Source organism: Mus caroli, chromosome 3 (genome assembly GCF_900094665.2).
Source record: "Mus caroli chromosome 3, CAROLI_EIJ_v1.1, whole genome shotgun sequence".
Lineage (NCBI taxonomy): Eukaryota > Metazoa > Chordata > Mammalia > Rodentia > Muridae > Mus > Mus caroli.
This window is the reverse complement of record NC_034572.1, coordinates 13,978,907-14,001,327: the sequence shown is the minus strand read 5'-3', so window position 1 is coordinate 14,001,327 and position 22,421 is coordinate 13,978,907. Positions and strand designations below refer to the sequence as shown.

The window sequence follows — 22,421 nt, the reverse complement described above, 5'->3', positions numbered from 1 at the left end:
CATAGGAAAGCACGATTAAAACTCATACCCCTTCACTGCATGAGGAATCACTATTAGAACTTATGGTCCTTTAGTTGCCACACCAGAAGAGCAACCTGGAGGGCTCTGTGGACTTTTCTTCTCAGACTAGAAATGACACCTGCTCTCCCCTGTGAACTTTCTGTGAGGGTCCCAGAGCTGGAGAAGGGAGAACATGAACAGAGTGTAGGTGAGTCACAATTGCCACATCAGATCCTAGAAAAATTAAAAGGGGGAACCTATCAAAGAAAGGATTTCACTAAAGTTTTCTACACTCATTTGGGTAGGTTTGGGACACTCCCTAGAGAAGGGGTGTTGCAGACTAGATCCCTTGGTCCTGTCTCTTCCATGTGATCAAAGGGCACTCTCAAGAAATATCACGTGACCTGACACAAGGTAAAAGAATTGGCATCAGCTCATTTAGCTGCTCTGTTTACACTGTCATGCCAGGGGCACACCTTGGCAATCAAGGCATACTGGGCTTTTAGTCAAGACATTCTTTTCCAAGAGAATTATGATGCTGTTTCTATAAGACAAAACTCCAAGGCAGAGTTGCTGATTCAACAAGTGTGCCCATCTTGGAGGAGACCTCTGGAGCTTGGGTAGGAGTTGTTCTTCACACACTCTCCTACTCTGAGTTTTGTCCAAATTGTAAATATCTGTGTGTGGGGGAGTGTTGAGATTATAGTGGTTAGTTCTAAAAATAATTAGGCAAAAAGAATTATGGTGCTTCAAGGTAGATTGTGCAGTTTTGAAAACTGAAGATTTTTAGAAACTTAAGAAGATATACATATATAAAAGAGCAGTCTATTATAATGAAGGTTATATTTAGAGAAAAAGGAACAATAGCTAATGAAAATTAACAAAGCTATTGTTGAGGGTAATCATTTGGCACATAAAAAGAGCAATGCCTTACACACCCTCTACCTCCCAGTCCCTGCCAGGATGCAATGTAAAAGGAGAGTGTTATAAAATGTGTAAAACCAGCAGAGATATAAAAGATAGACTCAGAGATTCATCACCCTCCCTATCAGCCCAGGACTAGAGTGATGTTGACAGATATTCTGAACACAGCATCACTGGATTCAAAAAAATTGCTGATCAGAAGTAGCTTTGATTGAGTGCAGTCAGATGAGCAAAAACAAGCCAGCAAATAAATAGAAACTATTTCTAAATATAGCCTATAAAATCTGAGAAGAGAAGGGGACAGAAAGCATTTTGGATGCTTCTAGAAAAGCAGTTGGAAAACAACATTAGTTAACCAAGTGGTCATGTGCTTGAGAATTAACAGAGCACAGGTTTTATTACAATTACAGAAACAAAAACCTTGACAATGGGAACAGAGTCTACAAAGAGAGCACACAGTACCGACTTCGAGATCTCACTTTTTCAATTTATTAAAAAGAAGTATAGAAATTGAATTATAGCTGTAGGAAAGGAAGCTCAATGGAAAAAGAATATTGCTGAGTCTGATGACTTGAGTTTGATCACAGGGGTTCATTGTTGGAAGGAAAGAATCCACTCCCAAAAGTTTTCCACTGACCTCCACATTACACACTGTGCATGTGTGTGCTCACACATATGCACCACCCCACACACATATACACAGCAATAAATATTTTTAAAAATAAATTAAATTCTACACAAATGGAATATTCAATAAAGATTGAAATTATTATATGATTATATAAGATTTATGAGGTGTGATAAGGAAACCTTTATATTTTCTGTTTGAAATTTCTTATGTGTATGAGTGTTTTTATCTGTGTACCTGGTAGCCCTGGAGGTCAGGAGAGGACATTTTATCTCCTACAGTAATAGAAGGTAGTGAGCCACCTAGTGGGTGCTGGGAACAGAAAGTAAGTTCTCTCTGCAAGAGCAGTAAATGCTTCTAACCCCCCCCCCCAAAGCCATCTCTGGAGCCCTATGGGGACCTTTATAAAAAGAATTATGCAAACTTCAAAATTTTTAAGAACTATTTTAAGAAGGTAACAATAATAGAAGAGTTACCAGCAGGTGGTCTCCTCAAGGACAGCTTCAGACCTGATCAAAGGGCATTGTTTAGGTCCACTTCTCTGGTCAGCACCTTTCTCTGGCCTGACCAGTTAGTTCCGCTGTGATTCTGAGTGCCACAGGTGCCCAAGGAAGATGGAAGAGAGTGTAGAGGGTAGAGGGCAGTTCTCTGTCACGTTTTGTTAGTTTCTAGGTAGAACTGGACTAGTCTGTTAGGTTTGCTAGTCTTAGTTTTTCTTGTGAAACATGGGGAGGTTGCATTAAATTGTAGCATGGAATTGTATTTGCAGCACTCTGGAAATGATGCACAGTACTTGAACATAATCTTTTGGCATGAGGACATGTGGGACAAGGCTCAGATTCTACACAATACCATCAAAGCAGCTATGCTTAGACCTGTTTTCCGATGTGCATGTAAGATATCATTTGAGTAAAAGTTCATGTGGGGTGGGATGCTTCCCTCCAGTTCCTGTGAGTTCTAAAATTCTAGAATGCTGTAATGACAACTGTGCAAAAGAAGAGAGAGAGGCATGCTGAATATCAATGAATATTTGTTGTATCTGAGAATGTATTAAGAATAAAGGCTGTTTTGGCAGGAATATGCATTCCTCACAGGTTAGAAGGAAAGAGTAAACTTAGCAGCAGCCCTGCAGTCCTGGCTGGCTGTAAGCACCACGTTTCCAGACCTCTAAAGGTTTTTGTTTTTAAGTAAACAATATGTAATCAAAGATCTGTGAAGTTTGTATTGGCTGGTCTTCTTGATATGCACATAGCTCTATCTGTTGGTAAATTTATGCTTTATTTTTTTTTAACTCTTAGGAAATGATAATATAATGTCATTTAATTAAATCGCTCCCTACTTACTCTATCATGGTCCTTCTTGACAGTGCATTTCCCCCTTTCTGCTGTCTGGGGGATGATAGAGATGACAGAAAAGAGAGATATTGCTTGGGCTGTACAAATGCCTGGATGTAAATTAATCTCAAATTAATCTGGAAAACATTAAATTACACTAATATTTAATGAACTTTAGCTTTTATGAAGTAAATTGTGACTTCCTTTGGTATTTCAATGCAGGTGGCTGCAGTGTGTAGGGTGTTGTAGTTATACACCACACTGGCAGCTTTTCTGCATTAGAATGCCATAGATTAGGACTGCTGTTTGAACTTCTCATTTTCTAAACTGAAGAAAAAACCTGTTTTGTGAAATTCATTAATCTTTTCTTTGCTATTATGGAAATAACAGATTAACCTAACTGTTGTTCTTTAACTATATTTGCTATGTGACTATCCAGAGCTGTGATGATGAGATGCCTGAGCATCTACTTGCAGAAATTATAATGCTGTGGATATTGTATTGTAAACACCACTATGGCCAGACACTATAGAGTGCAGGGGCATCTAGAAGGACACTTCCATAGATGTCAGACCCCATCAAACACTATAGGGTGCAGGAGTATTTAGTAGGACATTTCTATGACCATCAGACCCTACTTACTTGGACTATAGGTAAAATGCACACAAACCATATTTCCTGCCATCTTGACTTGCTGTTTAAGTTGGTTGTCAAATGTAGATGCCAATTATCTGGTTCTATCGTCAGAGATCAGAGGTTACATATTTCAGTCACTATGATGTATTTCCTCACTGAAGACTAAGTGAGCATAGATAAACCCCTATGGAATTGTGAATAAGACAAATACTTTCTTGGCTGGAATATTAAGACTGATGAATATACAGCACATACATACACACACACATCCACATCCATCAACACACATTAATGCACATCCACACAAAGATAGATAGATAGATAGATAGATAGATAGATAGATAGATAGATAGATAGATAGATAATTGTGCAAGACAGAAAGTGCACACAAAGGGAGAATGTTCCACCCTAGGTTAAATAAATCTGCAAGAGAAATAGATAAGCAAAGAGTATCAGTAATAAACATAGAAAGAAAGGGACATTGACATAGTATCTAAGATCACTAAGAATTATCAGACTCTTCCAAACCCAGAAAATGAAAATGAAAGAAATTACAGTGAGGATAAAAGCCAGAGTCTAAACCTATCCAGAAGTACATGATGTGAAGTTCTGTGAAGGCCTTGGTTAAGATTAAGAATAATCACCACTGAACTATAAAAGTCAGAACCGCCATGGTGGATGATGGATTTGTAAAATAATGAGGCAATTTTCAGACTCTCCAAGAAGAAGAAAGCACCACTGGCCTTGGATTTTATAAACTTAAACTTTGTGCATATGAAAGAGAGAAGAAGCAATGAGAAACCAAGACTGAGAAAGCCACTGTATGTACCAAAGTCTTGTGTTGTTGCTGTGCCTATGAGTGCTGACTCTTCCCTGAGACTTTTCCCCCGTTCCAAATGATGCTCTATCATACTGTCAAGACAGGGAAGGTACGAGCTCACAGAACTTTAATAACATTGCCCCACTGGCTGAACAAAGAAGTCAAAAGCTCTGGTGTGGAAAAATCCAGTGAAGATGAATTCTCTTCTGTGATTATAGTTAACTATAACAACATAATTACATGGTTGCTTTTAGCTTCTTGGAGACAGTGAAAAACACACAAAATACTTGAGGATAAATTATCCTCTGTGTTTTGAAGTGTGTCATTCAAAAGTATATATTCTATTCTTAACCTCTGCTCCCTGTAAATATGACTTTAGGGTTTACAAAATCAAATGAGGTCATATTGGATTGGGGGCTCCTACATGCTTGGTGTTCTTTTAAGGAGAGAGAAAGAACTGAGACACATTGCAGAAGTTTGAATGGTGTAGGCTCAAGTCAAGGATTCCAAGGGTTACCATCGACCTGGAGAAGCTACATGATGCAAAGAATTTTCTCTAGAACAGTTGTATGGAAAGTGGTCCTGCTGTCATCTCAAGTTTGCATTTCTGGACTTTAAGTATGAGAGAACTGATTTGGTGTTTTGAGCCACTCAGTTTGTTACAGTATCCAAGGCAACCTAACCAAGGCCCTTTATACAGTGTGGCACGGAAGTTAGTTGCTCCTGCATCCATGATACACATGAGGCCCATTCAGAATGCAGAACTTGACTCATTACCTACTTCCAAAAGAAATCCCACCGTGTGTTTTCAGTTGCCAAAATTTTTGGTATGTTTTAACAAATTTGAGAGTCATCAGAAGGTTGTCACACTTATGATAACCTCTCCTCACTTATCTATCTTTCTCTCTTTAAAATAAAAAAGATTCATAATAGTCTTTGCATATCTGTAAAGGCTCTGTATTCTATCTTTCCCAATAGATATATAAAACTGCAGATGGCACTTAATACTATTTATACTGTTTATATACTGATATATGATAAAACTTATGTTAGGTTCAGTAGAAAATTATTATAACTGATAATATACTAGGGTAATTTTAATAATGTGTTTGGGGCTATTGTTAAATAAAATAGGGGTTTTTTTAATGCAAGCAGGTGATACTGAGGTAATGTGACAGTTGAAAGTGGGGAGGGCTACTAACTAGTAAGTGGGTATTATGTACAGTGCAGATGTTCTAGACAAGTAGAACCAAGATCTAAGTGTGACAGCTTGAGAGTTTATCATGTTACTCAGGTCATGAACAATTTCAAACTTACAAATTGTATAATTCTATAATTTTCCCTTATAATTCAAGATCAGCTTACTACAGCTAGCTAAAATTATGGAAGGTGAAATATGAAAAAAGAAATATCAGTGCAAATTTGTATTGTTATATTAGCAAAAATGGAATGCTGTTAGACATGTTCTTGGTTGTTATGACACACCAGCTCATTTTGTGGGTGAGTCTGGTGATTTAATTTCACTGTGATACTGCAACTTGGCTGCTTGATTTAAGGAGAATAAAATGGCCCTGGGAGGTGAGATGATTATTGACAAATCATTTAGATCTTCTGTATTTGCCCACAGTGCCATTGGAAGATCAATTTCTCCTCTGGTTTCCCTTTTCCATAAGGAGTCTGTAGCCCATCTCAACTTTATCTCTTCTATGAGCTTTTATTGATGCCCTGTCAAAGAGTTTTGCATACTTGAGTGATAGGCCTTTCAAGTGACAGGATACTAAGTGCTGTAGGGACAGATGAGCAATTTGAGAGGAAAAGGACCTAAGTAGAGAGTAACAGAACCAGGTGTATGAAAGTCTTCTTAACTGTTCATTTTTTTCCCAATACATGAAAATGGTTTAATCATTTGCTGTATTTCATCTAGGATATCACTCAGTGAACATGATTAATTTGACCTGATTCATACTAACTAGTTTTTAAACATAGGTAAGTCTATGGTGCATTGAAAATGTAGCTTTTATGCTTGTACACGCATGCGATTTAAAAAGTCATGATCAGGTTTGTCTAACATGGTCTAGAGGCTACATGTATTCCAAGAGACCAAGAATGAAATATAACATGTTTGAAGATGACATCCTACCACAATATTGAAAGGCTGGATACCTCTTTTTTTTTTTAAATATTTTTATTACATATTTTCCTCAGTTACATTTCCAATGCTATCCCAAAAGTCCCCCATAGCGCCCCCCACTTCCCTCCTGCTCCCTGGCCCTTGCATTCCACTATACTGGGGCATAGAACCTTCACAGGCCAAAGGGCCTCTCTTTCCAGTGATGGCCGACTAGGCCATCTTTCGATACATATGCAGCTAGAGACAAGAGCTCCGGGGTTCTGGTTGGTACAGGCTGGATACCTCTTAACAATGCTAGTCTTAAACCTGGCTGATTTTTTGTGATTGTATTAGTCACACATGTCAAGATCAAAACATCAATAGCCATAACTCTATTCTCTAGCAGGTCATGCTTTTCTACTGCTTCAGTATTTTCCTCTCAGAGAAAACAAGTTTTAGAACTGGATCACTTGGCTCTTTGTTTTCTTGTTGCCTCCCAGTTCGAACTGCTTTCATCTCTTAATGGCCAGCATCCTCTTGCATCTGCACAACACACCCAAGCATAAGCATAATCTTCTCTGTGGCTTTGGCCTTCTTTCAAAAAGTCGGCTTTGTCTGCCCTCTGCTTGCATTCATAGTGCCGATTTCCTTGGACATACAGGGAATCCTTGCCCTTATAATGAATCACTTTGTGAGGCTGATGCTTGCCACATTTCTTACAGAAAGTCTTTCAGGTTTTAGGTATGTTGACCATCTTTGCAGTAGAAATATCCACAATGAAAATGAGAGACATAGCGGCAGCTATCCCTGCCTCAACCGCAGGGACTGAGCAGGAAAGAGATGACAGGAGGACTTATTTCACATAACTGCTGGTTGCCTTTCCACTTGCACTCTCACAGTGTGTCTCTACCTTAGACAAACCCAGTGAAATGATAAAGAGGGCCCCTACCTTCCTCTGGAGGAACAAAACTGAAGCTGTCAGGAATGTGTGGAATACACAGACTCCTATTAGAAGGTTTTTATAGATTGCATATTTATCATTGCTTCATTTTCCTGAGTGATTCCAAAATGAGGCTTAAGAGGTGGAGCTGAAGACAGCATATAATGCATAACCCTAGCACCTAGGAGTCTGTGTAGAAAAGGGTGTGGGGTCCAGGTCAACATGTGCTACAGAATGTGTGCAAGGCCAACTTAGGCTTCATAATGAGACCTGTGGCAAGCAAGCAAGCAAGCAAGCAAGCAAGCACGCAAACAACCAACTAACCAATCAACCAACCAAGCAACCAATCAACCAATCAACCAAACAACCAAACGACCAACCAAACAACCAAATAAAAACACTCAAGGTTTTTATTGTCTTGAATATGAACTATCTCCCACTCACTCAGGTGTTTGAACCCTTGGCTCCCAGCTGGTGGCACTGTGTGGGCAGCTGTAAAACCTTTGGGACATGGAGCTAGCCAGCAGATGTAGGGTTATAAGGATGTACCTTGAGGACTACCACCAGGTGCTTCCTGTCTGGCTCTCTGCTTCTTGAGATGCCAAGATATAACAAGCCCTACTACAAGCTCCTGCCACCACAGATGGAGCACTAGCCACTTTGCAATCCATCCAGGATGGACCATAGCCTATAAAATTGTGAGCCAAAAATAAATGTCTCTCCAGTTAAGTTGTATCTGTCAGGTGTTTTGTTACAGCAGAGAGAGGTAGAGCTGGTGGTGCACTGCACCAGCTGTGAATGTCAAAGATGCGCACCTTTGTGGGAGCTGCCTTTACCAGCACACAACCCTGTATTTCTTTGAAATACTCTGTAAGCCCTGTGGGAACCTGACTTTCTGAGGCCGAACATAAAAGTTTTCCAAGGTCTTGTTTCTCTGACAGATCATGGAACTTGTGGGGCTCTAATGAAAGGCAGGCTGCTATCGCTGTCATGTCAAAGAACGCTGTAGTCAGGAAAGGCGACATGATTTCATGGCTAATGATTCCCTCCCTAATATCAGTGTGGGCTGTAGTGAGGATAACCAAGTTGAGCTGTCTTAGATCAAATGATTCAATTAAGCCAGCTGTCCCTATTTGTCATGGCTCAACTCGCTTTCAAATTACCTTTCCAAAGTGCATGCGTGCCTTAGTATAGGACTTAACAGCTCAACTGTTTTGCAGAAAAGGGAGACATAGGCGTGATTAGAAAAGAGTCACCTTTTTTTGTTTTATATTCTCACAGGCTTCTCAACATCTTGCTTCTCTACATCTTGTGGTCCATTCTTGTGAGAGGTCCCGTACTTGTTTGCTTGGCTTACCCTGCAGCATCGGCCATTGTGGGGAGGGTTTACCCCAGAAGCATTGGAAGCACATGTTGACTAGAAATTGTTCATTCAGAAAATGAAGCATTGGTCAAGAGATTTCTAAATTGCTTAGCAAAGTAAGGCCAATGTTAAGAGGTTTGTTTGTTTGTTTTTATTTTTTATTTTCTGACTTTTAACTCCCTCCATTGGCATTTGAGAAAAACATTTCTAGATCAGAGGGATAAGGCTCAGAGATGAGAAGTATTAAGTCCAAACTCTTGAGATCAAGGGACTTTGAAATGAGAGTGTTTATCAAATGTTACCAGATGTTAGTCACAAAAAGCAGCAAGCTCTAGGACATGTTTCTTGGCCTAACTGCATTGGGTCCAGATAGCAGTTGGAGTGTGTCTGCTGGACCAAAGCTCAAAGCAAAAATTTGGGAGAAAAGGAAAAGTTTATGTTGAATCTTCAATGTCTTCAGAAAAGGGAAACAGGATATGTAGAGGGCAGAAAGGGTTGGGAAGGACCACAGGCACAATGATGCTTCCTTCTGGACAGACAAAGAGTCAAAGAGGGCCTCGTGATAAAAATAGAAATTAAGTAGAGTTTTGACACCTAGTAACTTAAACAGACTTTTGTTGTGAGCCTATATCCTATTTACTGACCTCTCCTTTCTCCTACTCTCCAGCCACTTTAAATTACCGTTAGGACATCTTGGATTTTTCTCTCGTCCAAATAGAGTTCATGGAGCTTTGGGGCTCCATGTCAGAGCATAGTCAGTGTATGCAAAGCCCTAGGTTCAACCTCAGCACAAAGGAAACAAGGGAAGGAGGGAGATATGTAAAGAAATTTATAGTTTCCTTGTGTGTTCAACAAGAGAAGCTGTTGTAAAAGACAGTACTGTAGACCTTCACTAGAAACTGTAAGAAAAGTTCACAACCTTAGTTTTTCTATGTGAGTAGTCCCATTACCTTGGGGAGAAATGGCTGTTTTACTGTTAGGCACTAGTTAGATATCAACAGTCTTGAAGGAGATTAGGGATGATAAATAAATAGTTTCTATAGCTTGTAAAACTAAGAATTGGAACCAAGCCATAGGATCCCAATTCCTGGTCAGAGGAGGAATCAGACCCGTGTCTGATCCCTGGCCCTAGGAGGCAATGGAGACAGACCTTCTTGAATATCCAGAGATTATTAGTACATAATGGTCTAAATCTGGTTCCTAGAGCACTAATCTGTGCAGGACATACCGTTGCCTTCCTAGAAGAGTCAGTTCGAATGGGCCTGACATTATGCAAATAAGAAACACTCTCCTGGAAGTTCTCTGTTCTAGAGACTTTAGAAATAGTAAGCTTGCCTAAACCATAAACTGGCAGAATGATCTCTCTAGCCATTGTCCACTCCCATCCTCTGAGAGTGTGCTCTCCTCTGTACTCTGATCAATCCTGTCTGTCTGTCTGTCTGTCTGTCTGTCATCACTCTGTTTCTTCTTTAACCCCTTTCCATGAAGAAGGTCTAGGGGGTCCAAGGAAAACCAGAGGAAGGTCCTTGTAATGCCCTCAATAAAAGAATGAATCAAGCATCCCTCTTTGAAGGGTTATATAGAGCTCAGAGAAACAGAGCACAGACCTTGATCCTTGCCCTGCTGGGTCTTGCAACTAGTGACTATGTGATCTTGGCCTTTTGTATTGATTATTTTTGTTTTGCTTTGAAGGAGTAGATTACCATTACTATAAGAAAAAGAAAGGCAGTTGAAGGAACTTTAGAGAGAAATGCAGCAGAAGTAAAACAGGCAACTACCCAGAGCCTGATCTAAAGAGGAAAAAGTGAAGGGGAAATTCCCTATCTGTCCCTTGAATGCAAATGCAAGGGAAGGGACTTGACTTTATAAGAGCCTAGAAACAGATAAGAAAAGAAGGTGATGCATTGCCACATACACCCTGCGGTGGTTACTTTTTCTCTTGGGTAAATTGAAGAGAGGGCGTCCAAATGAGCTAAGATCCCACCAGCTTGGATTCCTTGGGAGACGGAGCCTCTCTACTAACATGCCTTTCCTCTATCCCGCTTTTGCATTCATAGCTGAAATATGAGTGTCCAGGCTTCAGGCTTTATCACTCATCCTCTGTTCTATTTTGTCTTGGTCCACTGTTTCATCTTCACAACTTTGCTATCAATTTCTATGTTCTTTTAACTAGGGAAACACCTGCCTGAAGACATAATTAGCCTAATTCACCCCTGTTAGAATGAAGCTGTTCTGTATGACATATGAAATTCTAAAATATCTCTCAGTTGTGGGCTTCGGCCTCTTTTAACAAGGCTCCGCCTCCTTCCTTGCTTTGTCCTGGCCTCCTTTCCAGCCTCATTGAACCCTGGATCTTCTGTCTCATGGGCCCAGCTTGGTGTCTCCTGTTGCATCAGCAGCAGCTAGAGTACCTTCAGCTAGAGGAGGATGCAGGAACACTTGGGACGTGCTTCCTTTTGGTTCTTGGTGACTAGATAAAGTTGCCATGGTGAAGAAAATGATGACCTACGACCTGATGTTGACAGAGGAAGGTTTGGATCAGGTGCCTGCTCTGCTGCTTTGACTCTAAGGAGGCTGGCCTCCTGGGGTTGGACCCTGCCTTACCCTGCCATTATTGGTGCTACTGTTTTCTAGAAAGAAGCAGGGCAGGGCCTTCTTCTACTCTACCTGTACGGAAGGGATCTGCAAAAGACATGAAAGAAATGAACCATCTTATAAATTTTTAAATTGTATAATAATCTTTATATCTTAGCTTAACAATTAACCCTGTCACTCCATGTCTGTGTTTGTGTGTATAGGGGCACATGGCATGATTTTTACTTTAAATTAGAAAGCATGGCCCACGCCTCTGTCCACAGATGCCTATAGCCCCACTGGAGCCCTTCATGTATGATAGGATCATTCAGATCCCATGTTAACTACTGGAGACAGTGTTGTAGCCATTTTGTGTCCTAGGTAGGTGGGTATATATGTCAAGTAATATTGTTCAGTTTCTTTGGGTGATTGAATGTAGCCTTTTACCTCCTGGGAAGCCATTATGATTGCAATCCCATGAATCTAGGGACAGTGACCCTTATACCTTATCTCACAAAGTCATGGCCTTTTTCTGTTAGAGCTTTTTTTTTTTCTGTGTTCATCTTGGCTTTTTAAAAATTAGATATTTTTAAATTTGCATATCAAATGTTATCACCTTTCCTCATTTCCCTTCTGAAAACTTCCTATCCCATCTCCCCTCCCCCTGCTCACCAACATACCCACTCCTGCTTCCCCGCCCTGGCATTCCCCTACACTGGAACATTGAGCCTTCACAGTACCAAGGGCTTCTCCTCCCACTGATGTCAACAAGGCCATTCTATGCTATATGTGTGCCTGGAGCTATGGGTCTCTCCATGTTGCTGGTGGGTTTACAAGCTGGTACAAGCACTCTGGAATTCAGTTTGGCAGTTCCTCAGAAAATTGGACATAGTACTACCTGAGGACTCAGCTATAACACTATTCTTGGGCATATACCCAGAGGATGCTCCAACATGTAATAAGGATACATACTCCACTATATTCATAGCAGCCTTAATAGCCAGAAGCTGGAAAGAACCCAGATGTCCCTCAACAGAGAAATAGATACAGAAAATGAGGTACATTTACACAGTCGAGTACTACTCAGCTATTAAAAACAATGAATTCTTGAAATTCTTAGGTAAATGGATGGAACTAGAAAATATCATCCTGAGTGAGATAACCCAGTCACAAAAGAACACACATGATATGTACTCACTGATGAGTGGATATTAGCCCAGAAGCTCAGAATATCCAAGATAAAATTCAAAGACCATATGAAGCTCAAGAAGAAGGAAGACCAAAGTGTAGATAATTTGGTCTTTCTTAGAAGGGGGAACAAAATATACATGGGAGGAGATACAGAGACAAAGTGGTGCAGAGACTGAAGGAAAGGCTATCCAGAGACTGCCCCACCTGGAGATTCATCCCATATACAATTACCAAACCCAGACACTATTGTGGATGCCAACAAGGGCTTGCTGATAGGATCCTGATATAGCTGACTCCCGAGAGGCTCTGTCAGTGCCTGACAAATACAGAAGTGGCTGCTCACAGCCAAACACTGGACTGAGCACAGGGTCCCCAATGGAGGGACTAGAGAAAGGACCCAAGGAACTGAAGGGGTTTGCAGCCCCATAGGAGAAACAACAGTATAAACTAACCAGTACCTCCCATAGCTCCCAGGGATTAAACCACCAACCAAAGTGTACACATGGAGGGACCCGTGGCTGTTATAGCTTTAAAGGCAGCTTGTTTCATTACCCATCTCCCTGTCTTGGGTTGTGAACCCCTGTAGGATCTTGGCTTTGGTCATTCTTGGACACTAGGGGCATCTGCCTGGTGTATCTGACAGCCAGTTTACTTTCCTTTGTTATTCATTGTCTGAATGACTGCATGCATGAACTCACTGTGCTCATCAAGGCTGGGAGAAGATATGGCTCATTAAGTGGCTCTGCTTTCTGGTGCCTGAAGAACTCAAAACAGCTTTGATTCAAAATGTTGGCAAAATAGACTGCCTCCACTATTTTGACTTTTTCAGAAATGAATTGATGAGGTAATACATTTTGAAGCAATGCCACAGAAATATATCGTGCTGTGCTTTTAAAACTGAAATGCGACAGGGACCTTGTGCTCTGGCTTATGTCCTGGTTAGAGTTATAAAGGGTTTGCTATCTGGTCTCATCCCAGAAACTACAGACTCAAAAGTGTATTTCTTTGAAGATTTCTTTCTCTTTCTTTATAGTTGGGGGGAAAACTGACATGTGACAACATCAAATTTGATATAAGGAAATAGGCAAGCATGCCAACCATTGGTATTGTGACTTTTTTTTTAGTGAATACTTGTTACTTTTTTTTGTTTTGTTTTGTTTTTCGAGACAGGGTTTTTCTGTATAGCCCTGGCTGTCCTGGAACTCACTTTGTAGACCAGGCTGAATACTTGTTACTTCATTAATAAGATCAGGAACAGAGTTTTTGAGTCAACTAAACTACAGCACTCACACTTGTAGCCACGCCTCATTGAAAAATCACCTGGATTTCCTAGATGGTCAAGCATTTTATTTGTGTAATACTACAAGGCTTGCATTAATCATCCAGTGAACATGTGGCCTGATCTGTTCCAGGCCAAGCCTGGCTTTTTGTTCATGTAGTCATGCATTGTTAATGTGTTTGTTTCTCATTCTTGCATATTTAATTGCATATGTAAATAGAACTACACTTAAAAATCTTGCCTATGAGCAAAGATGGGAATGCAGTGTGTCTGGCTTGTTTTCCTGCCCCTCCCCCATGTCTATATGGTTTTTCAGTTTGATACTAGCTTCCTTGATTTCTGGCACACTTAAGAGCTGTCTTTAGTTCTTTATACCCTTCTGGTAGCCATTATCATCATAAGAGATGACAGCCTCCATCTCTGAGTTACACTGCGTGATATTTTGTTCTATCTTCACTGAATAAAACAAGTGAAATAATTTTATTTGTAGGTCATCATTTAAAGACATGACTACATCTTTTCTGTCAGGGCCAGATACTGAGTATTTTAGATATTGCAGATCACATGTTGTCTCTGTTGCATTCTCTACTTTTTTATTAGTATTTAAAAAAATTATTCAAAACCATAAAAATTATGTTTCCATTCATTTATAATTCTTGCCATACCAGAAACTCAAAATATGCAAAAACAAGCTTCTAAAGACCTAATAGAAAGCAGTGTGTACATTAAAGGATGGTTGGCCTTCTGCATATACAGATTTAAACAATGCTGGACTGAAACAATTCAGGAAGGAAAAAATTTTCCATTTGTACCAAACTTATATGACCCCTTTTCCTATTTATTCCCAGAGTACAAGAGCTAATTACCTGGCATTCTCTTTATACTGTATGTTACAGGTAAGTTAGAAGAGTTTAAAGGTTTGCAGGTGGATAGAGGTTCTATGTAAACATTATGGCATTTTATATCTGGAGCATGAGCATTCAGTAGTAACTACATGTAAAACAGTGACAATGTTTGACATGATACAATTGGCAGATAGCCAACATTAGGAAATGCCTAGAGTTATTTACTACTTCATATGAAAAACTGTACAAAGGTAAGGAGTTTTTTCACTTAACAGTTTTTGCTATACTTGGCATTGGAAATACAATACTTAACTATTGTATTTTGTATTCATTGGACACATTGTCTAATGGACAATGTATATGTCAATAGACATGTTCATTCATTGGAAAGATAGTTTGTATTTGATGTAGTTTCTAATCATCTCCAATTTTGACTTTAGCTATATCTTAAAAAATTTTTTCTGGTTGTATAGATGTAAACACATGGAAGCTGTGGATATTGACACGTATGAGTATCTGTTGATATTTAATAAATCATCCTATGGGCTTACAAAATAACTCAGCATGAAATATGCTCATTGTTGTAGCCTGGCAACCCAAGTTTAATTCTTGGAACCCTTATAAAGACAGAAAGAGAGAAGGAATTGTAGAACTCTGACCTCTATTAGCCTGCTATGGCATGGTCAGGGTTACATGCCCATATACATCATCTATACACACCCACACACCACCACCACCACCACCAACAACAACAACAACAACAAGGACAACAATAATAATAGTAATAATTTACAATATTTTTTAAACAAAATAAGTCATTTTAGATTAGGCAAATAACATGGGTAAGGTACTAGGTGTGGCATTTGATTTTGAGACACAGGGTTGCAGAAAGTTCATAAGCATATGAGCCATTTGCTTATCTCCTTTTGTTTTCTCTGGCTGTCTCAAACAGTCTCTGTGCACTTAGCTCTGGTGGAGTTCTCTGATACCATTTCCTTATTTTCTGAAGGGACCTTCAGTTCTTGTCTCCTAAGTCTATAGGAATTGGTGATGTTAAGGTCAGTGCTCTTTCTGTGCATGTCTTTGTGACTCAATAGCAAACTACTCCAGGGCATACATATGGCCAAATTGAAGACTTGAGAAATAAATAAGAACATATTGAAGGAAAGGGGGTCAGACACAATTATGTTGGACAGAATGGTTCTAGAAACAAGAATAGAGCAAGACTTTCCTTCTGGAACATAACACTTTTAAACTAGACCCATTAGTTAAAGTAGTTTTCAGGGATACAGAATTGGCAGCTTGCCCCACGTTGTCAACTTGTGAATCTTAGAAACATATTGGATTATTGTTGTCTGTCTTTGCTGAAGCATATGCCGCACTAGGTGTGGATAGTCCAAGAAGGTACAAAAACCTGTCTGGGCTCATGTTTGCAGTATTAGGGCCTCAGAGAATGTGATTCTCTGAATATCAAGTCCAACCGATTTATTCTTCTACACTGATTTTCTCTTCTGCTTTCAAGTTCTTCATAGGAACATAGATAATATCTTGTGTATGCCTTAGTTTATTTGTCTGTACATATGAAAATATAGGTATCTGTGCTATGTATATCTCCATCTTTCTCTTCTCACTCTGTGATATATATGTATGTAGAAGACTAAGGACAGGGTATGGTTTCACCAGAAACAAAAGTTCTTAGTCTTAGACCTCATTAACGTTAACTATGATGAGTGTCAGAGGTTCAAAGCTTGACTCTCTTCTCTGCTAGTTCTTTGATCTAATTTTTTGTGAGACTACTGTGTGTGTGTGTGTGTGTGTAAAATTGGGCAAATGCACAATACCTAGTTAATAGAGTTATTGTTCTGATTAAATAAGACACTATATTTGGTAGATGTTACTTATACCCTGCATAGAATTATATAAATGTTAATTAATTTAATTTAAACATATATTGGTGATATTTTCCCCCTTTGGCTTCTTGCCCAGGCAGCTCTTCCAGGCCCCAGAGAGCCATGCTGGCTGTCTCTATAAGACATCGGTGCAGATGAAGCATGTGGTGGCAGCTCAGTTCTCCACTTCCATCTGGATGTTTTTGGCATGGCACAGACATTGTTGCAGCTTGCTGCAGTGACAGTGTATGTTAATATTAAAAATATCTGCACACTGTATTGTGCGTAGTTGACTCTTGTCATGTAAGATCTTACCCTCTAGGAACTTACCTTCCAAGGCCTTCTGAGCTACCTACTAAATACTAGTAGTACTGTTGGGAGACTACAGTTGAGTCTCCAGGAATGCCCTTCTCTTTCTCTTTGCTGGGTCAGTGTCCTTATACATCCTGGCAGGGTTACTTTGGAAAAAAATCTGCATGCCAAATTGTGTTGCTTCAGAAATTAAAAATAAAGCAAAACACAAAGTGTAGAGTATTCTGTAGTTTTGTGAAGTCAGGCAGCCAGCCTGTCCTCATTATTCGAAGTCCATATTTGTGAGTTGGTATGTTTACTGAAATGTCTCTGTAGCACCCAACTCCATACCCAGGACTTTTATGGAGTTTTTTTTTTTTTATAGATTACACAGCGCATGAGCAAAAGAATGCAGGCTGCTGAAACATAACCTCCTAGCAAGCAAGAATAGCCTGTACCCTGCAATCCTTTCATGGTGTGTTTACTGCCACAGAGTTCACATTGTTATGGGTCTTGGGTCGAAAGTTTCACCATGTTCAATGTCTACCAAGTATGGTGGTAAAATTCTACCTGGGATTTCTAACTGTAGAAAGCTGAGAAATGCCATACAGACCAGGTATATGTGTCAGATGAGCTTGGTTCAGGCACAAACTAGAATACTGTGGCTGTGGGTTCAGCATTAGTGATTTTGCAATGTATATCTACCAAGAAATCATTAACCAGAAGTACATAGGATCACTGAAATGATAAGCTCCCACCAATCTTTCTTACTTTAAGTTGCTTTCCTTAATCATAATGAAAAAGCTGATGAACACAGATGGAGGAGAAGGGAGAAAAGACCAAGTGGAAGAAGAAAAAGACTTAAAGAGGTAAGTCAGTCCTCCCCAAATAATAAATGAGCTAGTGTGAGAAGGCCTGAGTGGCAGGTTGTTAGTTTTACAACCTGGAGACTTTGTATAAGACTCAAGGGGAACAAACCTGGGGAAACTTACTACTCCCACTACCACTACTACCACCATCACCACTACCACGACTTATTATTAGTATTAACATTAATATTATTATATATCCTAGATATAAAGTAAGCTTTCATAAGCCACTTCACAGAATATAGAAGTTCTTTTGTTTAGGCAATATGGATCTGAATTTCACTGATTGCTTTACCAATTCCTGTGGAACACTGTACACAGTTGCTTCAGTTTCCTTGTTTGGGGATTAAGAACCTCTAAGTCCTGTGTCCAAAATGCATAGTGGGTTCATCTCCCTCCAATTATAGGGCATAACCAAAGGTAAAAGGCTATACTGTTTTAGGGAAATCAACTGACCAACAGCTTGAGAGCCTGCTCTTCTCTCAGGTGTGATACTGAGGTTGCTGTTGACATTGCATGGTTCTTAGGGAGAACATTATCAGCTTCGGGAGGCAGAACTTAAGAGAGTCGAAGTTAGAACAACGACAGAGTGTAAGGTGTGGACACAGGACAACTTAGGGTATGTTACTGGAACATAATCAGGTTCAGTGGTGCACAGAGAGACTGCTGAAAGCCAGGGTGAAGGAGTAAGTATGGTCTGGGCATGGAGGGCCATGGAACGCACAGTGTGCCTGCTTTCTCTGTTCCATATGTGATTAGGAGTAATCATTTGCATAGGATTTTTAAAAGACCAATACCAATGATATATAAAACTAATTAGGAAAATGATATTGAAGTTAGGATAGGATGAACATTTTTTTTCTGCCTCTTCAACATTTATTCTAACTATTCTATTGTCAAGATTTTGATTTGTGAATGCACAAACATGCTCCTCTTATCTCATATGCTCCAAAGTATTATAGTTAGGATTCATGTACAAATCAGTATCCACGCAGGGGATTTCTAGCAGTAATGTATACATTTAATTTAAAGGCATTAGAAGCTCAAAAACCACTGGGAAGATGGGCAGTTGTTGTCAGGAAAAATGTCTGCAGTGAGAAGGACACCAAGAAGGGCTCTAAGCCCAGCACATTGATCTATGGTCTTACCTGCTTATAGCCACAAAGTGAAGGATGCATAGCAACATCCATCAAATCTAACATCAACTCCTGTCAAAGAATGCATTCTTTCCTAATAGTGCCCCAGGAGCAGCAATAGCTTCCAGCCTTTCCACTGGCTTCCAAATCTCAGACTGGTTCTCCCCTCAGTAGAATCTAATTGGAACCCCACAGAAAGTAAAGTTTCCAGGCTTTTAGCCTTTCCACTTGGAGAGAGCATAATAGAGGGAAAACTGTTACTTTACTAATGGGTAATCTGATATCTGGATAGGGAATTTGCCTGCTATACTGGTAACTTGCTCATATCTGAGCTAAAATGAACCATTCAGGGATAACATGAGTCCTGATTTCATCCAGTCCCATAACAGTATGTTTCAGAATTTTAAAGACATCATCAAACAGGCTTTCTCTAGTTTTGAATATAGGATCAATGGTTTAGGAGACATGGTATAATCACAAAGATAAGTGCTGCCTAAGAAGAATGCCCAAACACAGAGGAAAGGTGAATTAAGTCAAGACATCAAGATTCATGGCCACTTTTGAGCTCTTGAATCCAATCACACCCAAAGCAAATCCCATTCCTCTATTTGTCATTTCCATGATGAATTCATTGTCTAAGAGTATAAGTCACTTGGGTGTATGTTTTTGCCACTCACAACTTAAGACTAGTTAGACAATCAAGAAAACGGATTAGTTTCAGTTCCACAGATGATTATTCGGGGAAACAATAACTGTAACTTATGGTCCTAAAGCTGCTGTTAACCACATGTACTCATAACTATCTGGAAATGGACTCATGGAAAATGATATCTGCATCACAGATATATGAGTTAACTTGGAAGAAAAAAGGTGTATTTGGCTCCTACTTTGAGAGGACCTCAGTTGCTTAGCTCATTTATTCTGAGTCCTCAGGGGCACAGTATATAGAGCATATAGAAGCAAAGAGATACAACAAGGCATTGGCCCCAACTCTCTTGTAAGTACATTTTCTCATGGATTCAACCTTGCTTTACTGGGCCTCACAATCTAAAATTCCATCAGCTCATGGTAATGCTGATGCTGAAGATCTAGAAGATAGCATGTGGGCCACTGGGGGCCACTGAAGAGCTAACTCCTAGCAGTTCTATACTATATGTGAAACTGGAACACAGATGTAGATACGAAGATCTGGTTGAAAATGTGTCAAAAGTGACAGATTTCCCCCCAAACTGTGTTGATATTTTCTTTCATTTGCCTTTTTGTTACAGGCATTAGGGTCTTTAGAAAATACTAGGAAAATTTGGCTATTTCAGTTTCAGAACGGTGCCGTGGAACTGTGATATTATTATCTCCCCTACCTGTTCAACTGTTAAGTGCAGAAAGGACTTCTTTCTAATTCTTTTCTAGCTCCCTAAAGGGAGAGGTGTCTTTTGTTATGCATGTGCACACAAGGGTTTATACGCATATGTATTTCTATTGTTAAAGTTTGCATCAGTACTTTCATTGGTTGGCTATTGAAGTGTGCATTCATGTACCCTCAGACTGGCAATACTCACAAGAAGTCTTAATTCAAGTATAGAAAAAAAGTTTGGGAAAGGTCCATATGTAGATGACTTAACTACAGAACTTTGTTTCTCTGTGAGCAATGCTTATCTTAATCAGGACTCTAAGCATTGGACAAATGCATTCATAGCTATAACTCAATTATTATTAAATGTCATTCCATGGAATAGATTGGATTGAAAGGGAGATTTTAATTAAGGAGCTAGTGCTACACTAATTAGCCCTGCCTTGCCTGTCTTCTTCCATGATACAGATTCCCTGTCAGAGTTGAAAATGTCTCCATAACCTGCTTTCTCTGTCCATATGGATGTGTCTAAGCCAGATCTTCTATAGGATGTCAAGCAGGAAACAGAACATAAATGAAGCTTAGTTAGAACAGCAGTGCCTCAGCCCAGATATGATGCAGGAGAGGTATCTTCCTTTCTTTAAATATTTAAACATGTCCTGACTGTCTTGCATGGCTTTATTAGTGGCTGAATCCTCAGAGAAATGCACTCTCATCCCATTTGTTTTTCTAGTTTATTCCCAATTTTTTTCCATTCATATTAGGAAGAAATCATTTTCTGTTTCCTGTAACTTTCCTTGACTCTGAATTAGACAAGAATCCTAAGCTAATCATCTGTGGCAGTGACATGACCTTTCAACTACCAGGCCAGGAGAAAACTGGTGTTATTCTTGTTAGTGGACCTTAGTTCCAGACAGGTCTTCCTTTGAGACTGCTGGACTTTCATTCCTCTTAACTTGGTCCTCCTTGGATGTTCTTGTGGATTTCTTTGATTGAGGGTTCAGTTTCATTTCTCATGCTTTCTAAATGTCAATATCATGTGAAAGGTTGGCAATGTTTTCTGTTGTCAGGGAGGGGTTATCATGATTTTAGGCTCCCAGGGCAAAGTCTTACTTTCCCCATCCTATGTATGTGTGTGTATATATATATATACACACACATATATGTGTGTGTGTGCGTATGGTATGTATGTATGTATGTATGTATGTATGTATGTATGTACTTTAGTTTTCCTCCCTACTATCAAACCTTAGCTGGAACATTTTAATACTTTAAAATAGTTCTCTCATATTCTCTGGACATGAAAATGGACAAGTCCAGAATCTCAATCTGTCTATAGAAGAATCCTTGATTGTATGTGTCTTTATGTTTCTTTGATCTGTCTACATGATGATCAGTCTTGGACACGCTACGGAGTCTCCTACCTGTCCTCAAGGATTTGGGGATAATTTTATACTCTGTATTTATTCAACAGAGCCTGTTAATGTCTTCAGAGAAAAAGATTCTGGAAACTCTGTTTCCCTAAAGGCCTGGGATGGATTGGTAGCCTCTTTCCCAGAAACTGTGAGCATTTTCTCACCAGGCATCATGGTAGACACAAGTTTTCAAACAAACACTTGTTCTGAATAAGATGATTTTGAACATGAAAAAAGTTGTTATTTGGAGCTACTATATAATGAATCAATAGTTTAAAGACAGACTATTAGAATCAAAGAGTATTGAATGGAGTCCCTGAGCTTGGAAATCAGACTTGAAAGACATGTTGAGATGAAGAGGACTGTCTTCCTCAACAACCTCCATGTGTGTGAAAGGTCTCAATTTACTAGAATTCCAATCTCCCCGGATTTTAAGGAGAGGAAACTCTTAACAAATGCAATTTTTTTTTAAAATTCAGAAACCCGAGGATGAGTCTATTGATGAAAGAGATCATGACTTGGACATGACAATCATTACAGCCATTAATTTTCAACAAAGTCTTCCTTTATCTTCTACCACCAGCTCTCATATAAGAAGAATAAAAATGTGGATCAAGAATATTCAATAAATGAGTCATTTCCTTAAAATAATTCTTCATATAAAACCTCACATGTGTGTTTTTTTCTGCTAGGTTTTTAGTAGCAGGGTGCGGCTAGCCTTGAATCCTCATGTTTCTCATTTTCAGCTCAAGTCCAAAGGCTGTGCTTCAAACAGTCCTGAAACTGAGGGCCTTTGTAGAAACAAAGAAACAGACCAACTTATAAATTC

At 39.5% G+C, this 22,421-nt stretch overlaps 1 pseudogene; it reads right to left on the bottom strand.

The window, feature by feature from the left end:
* Positions 1 to 6,907: 6,907 nt before the first annotated feature.
* Positions 6,908 to 7,206, bottom strand: LOC110291982 (annotated as a pseudogene).
* Positions 7,207 to 22,421: the final 15,215 nt, after the last annotated feature.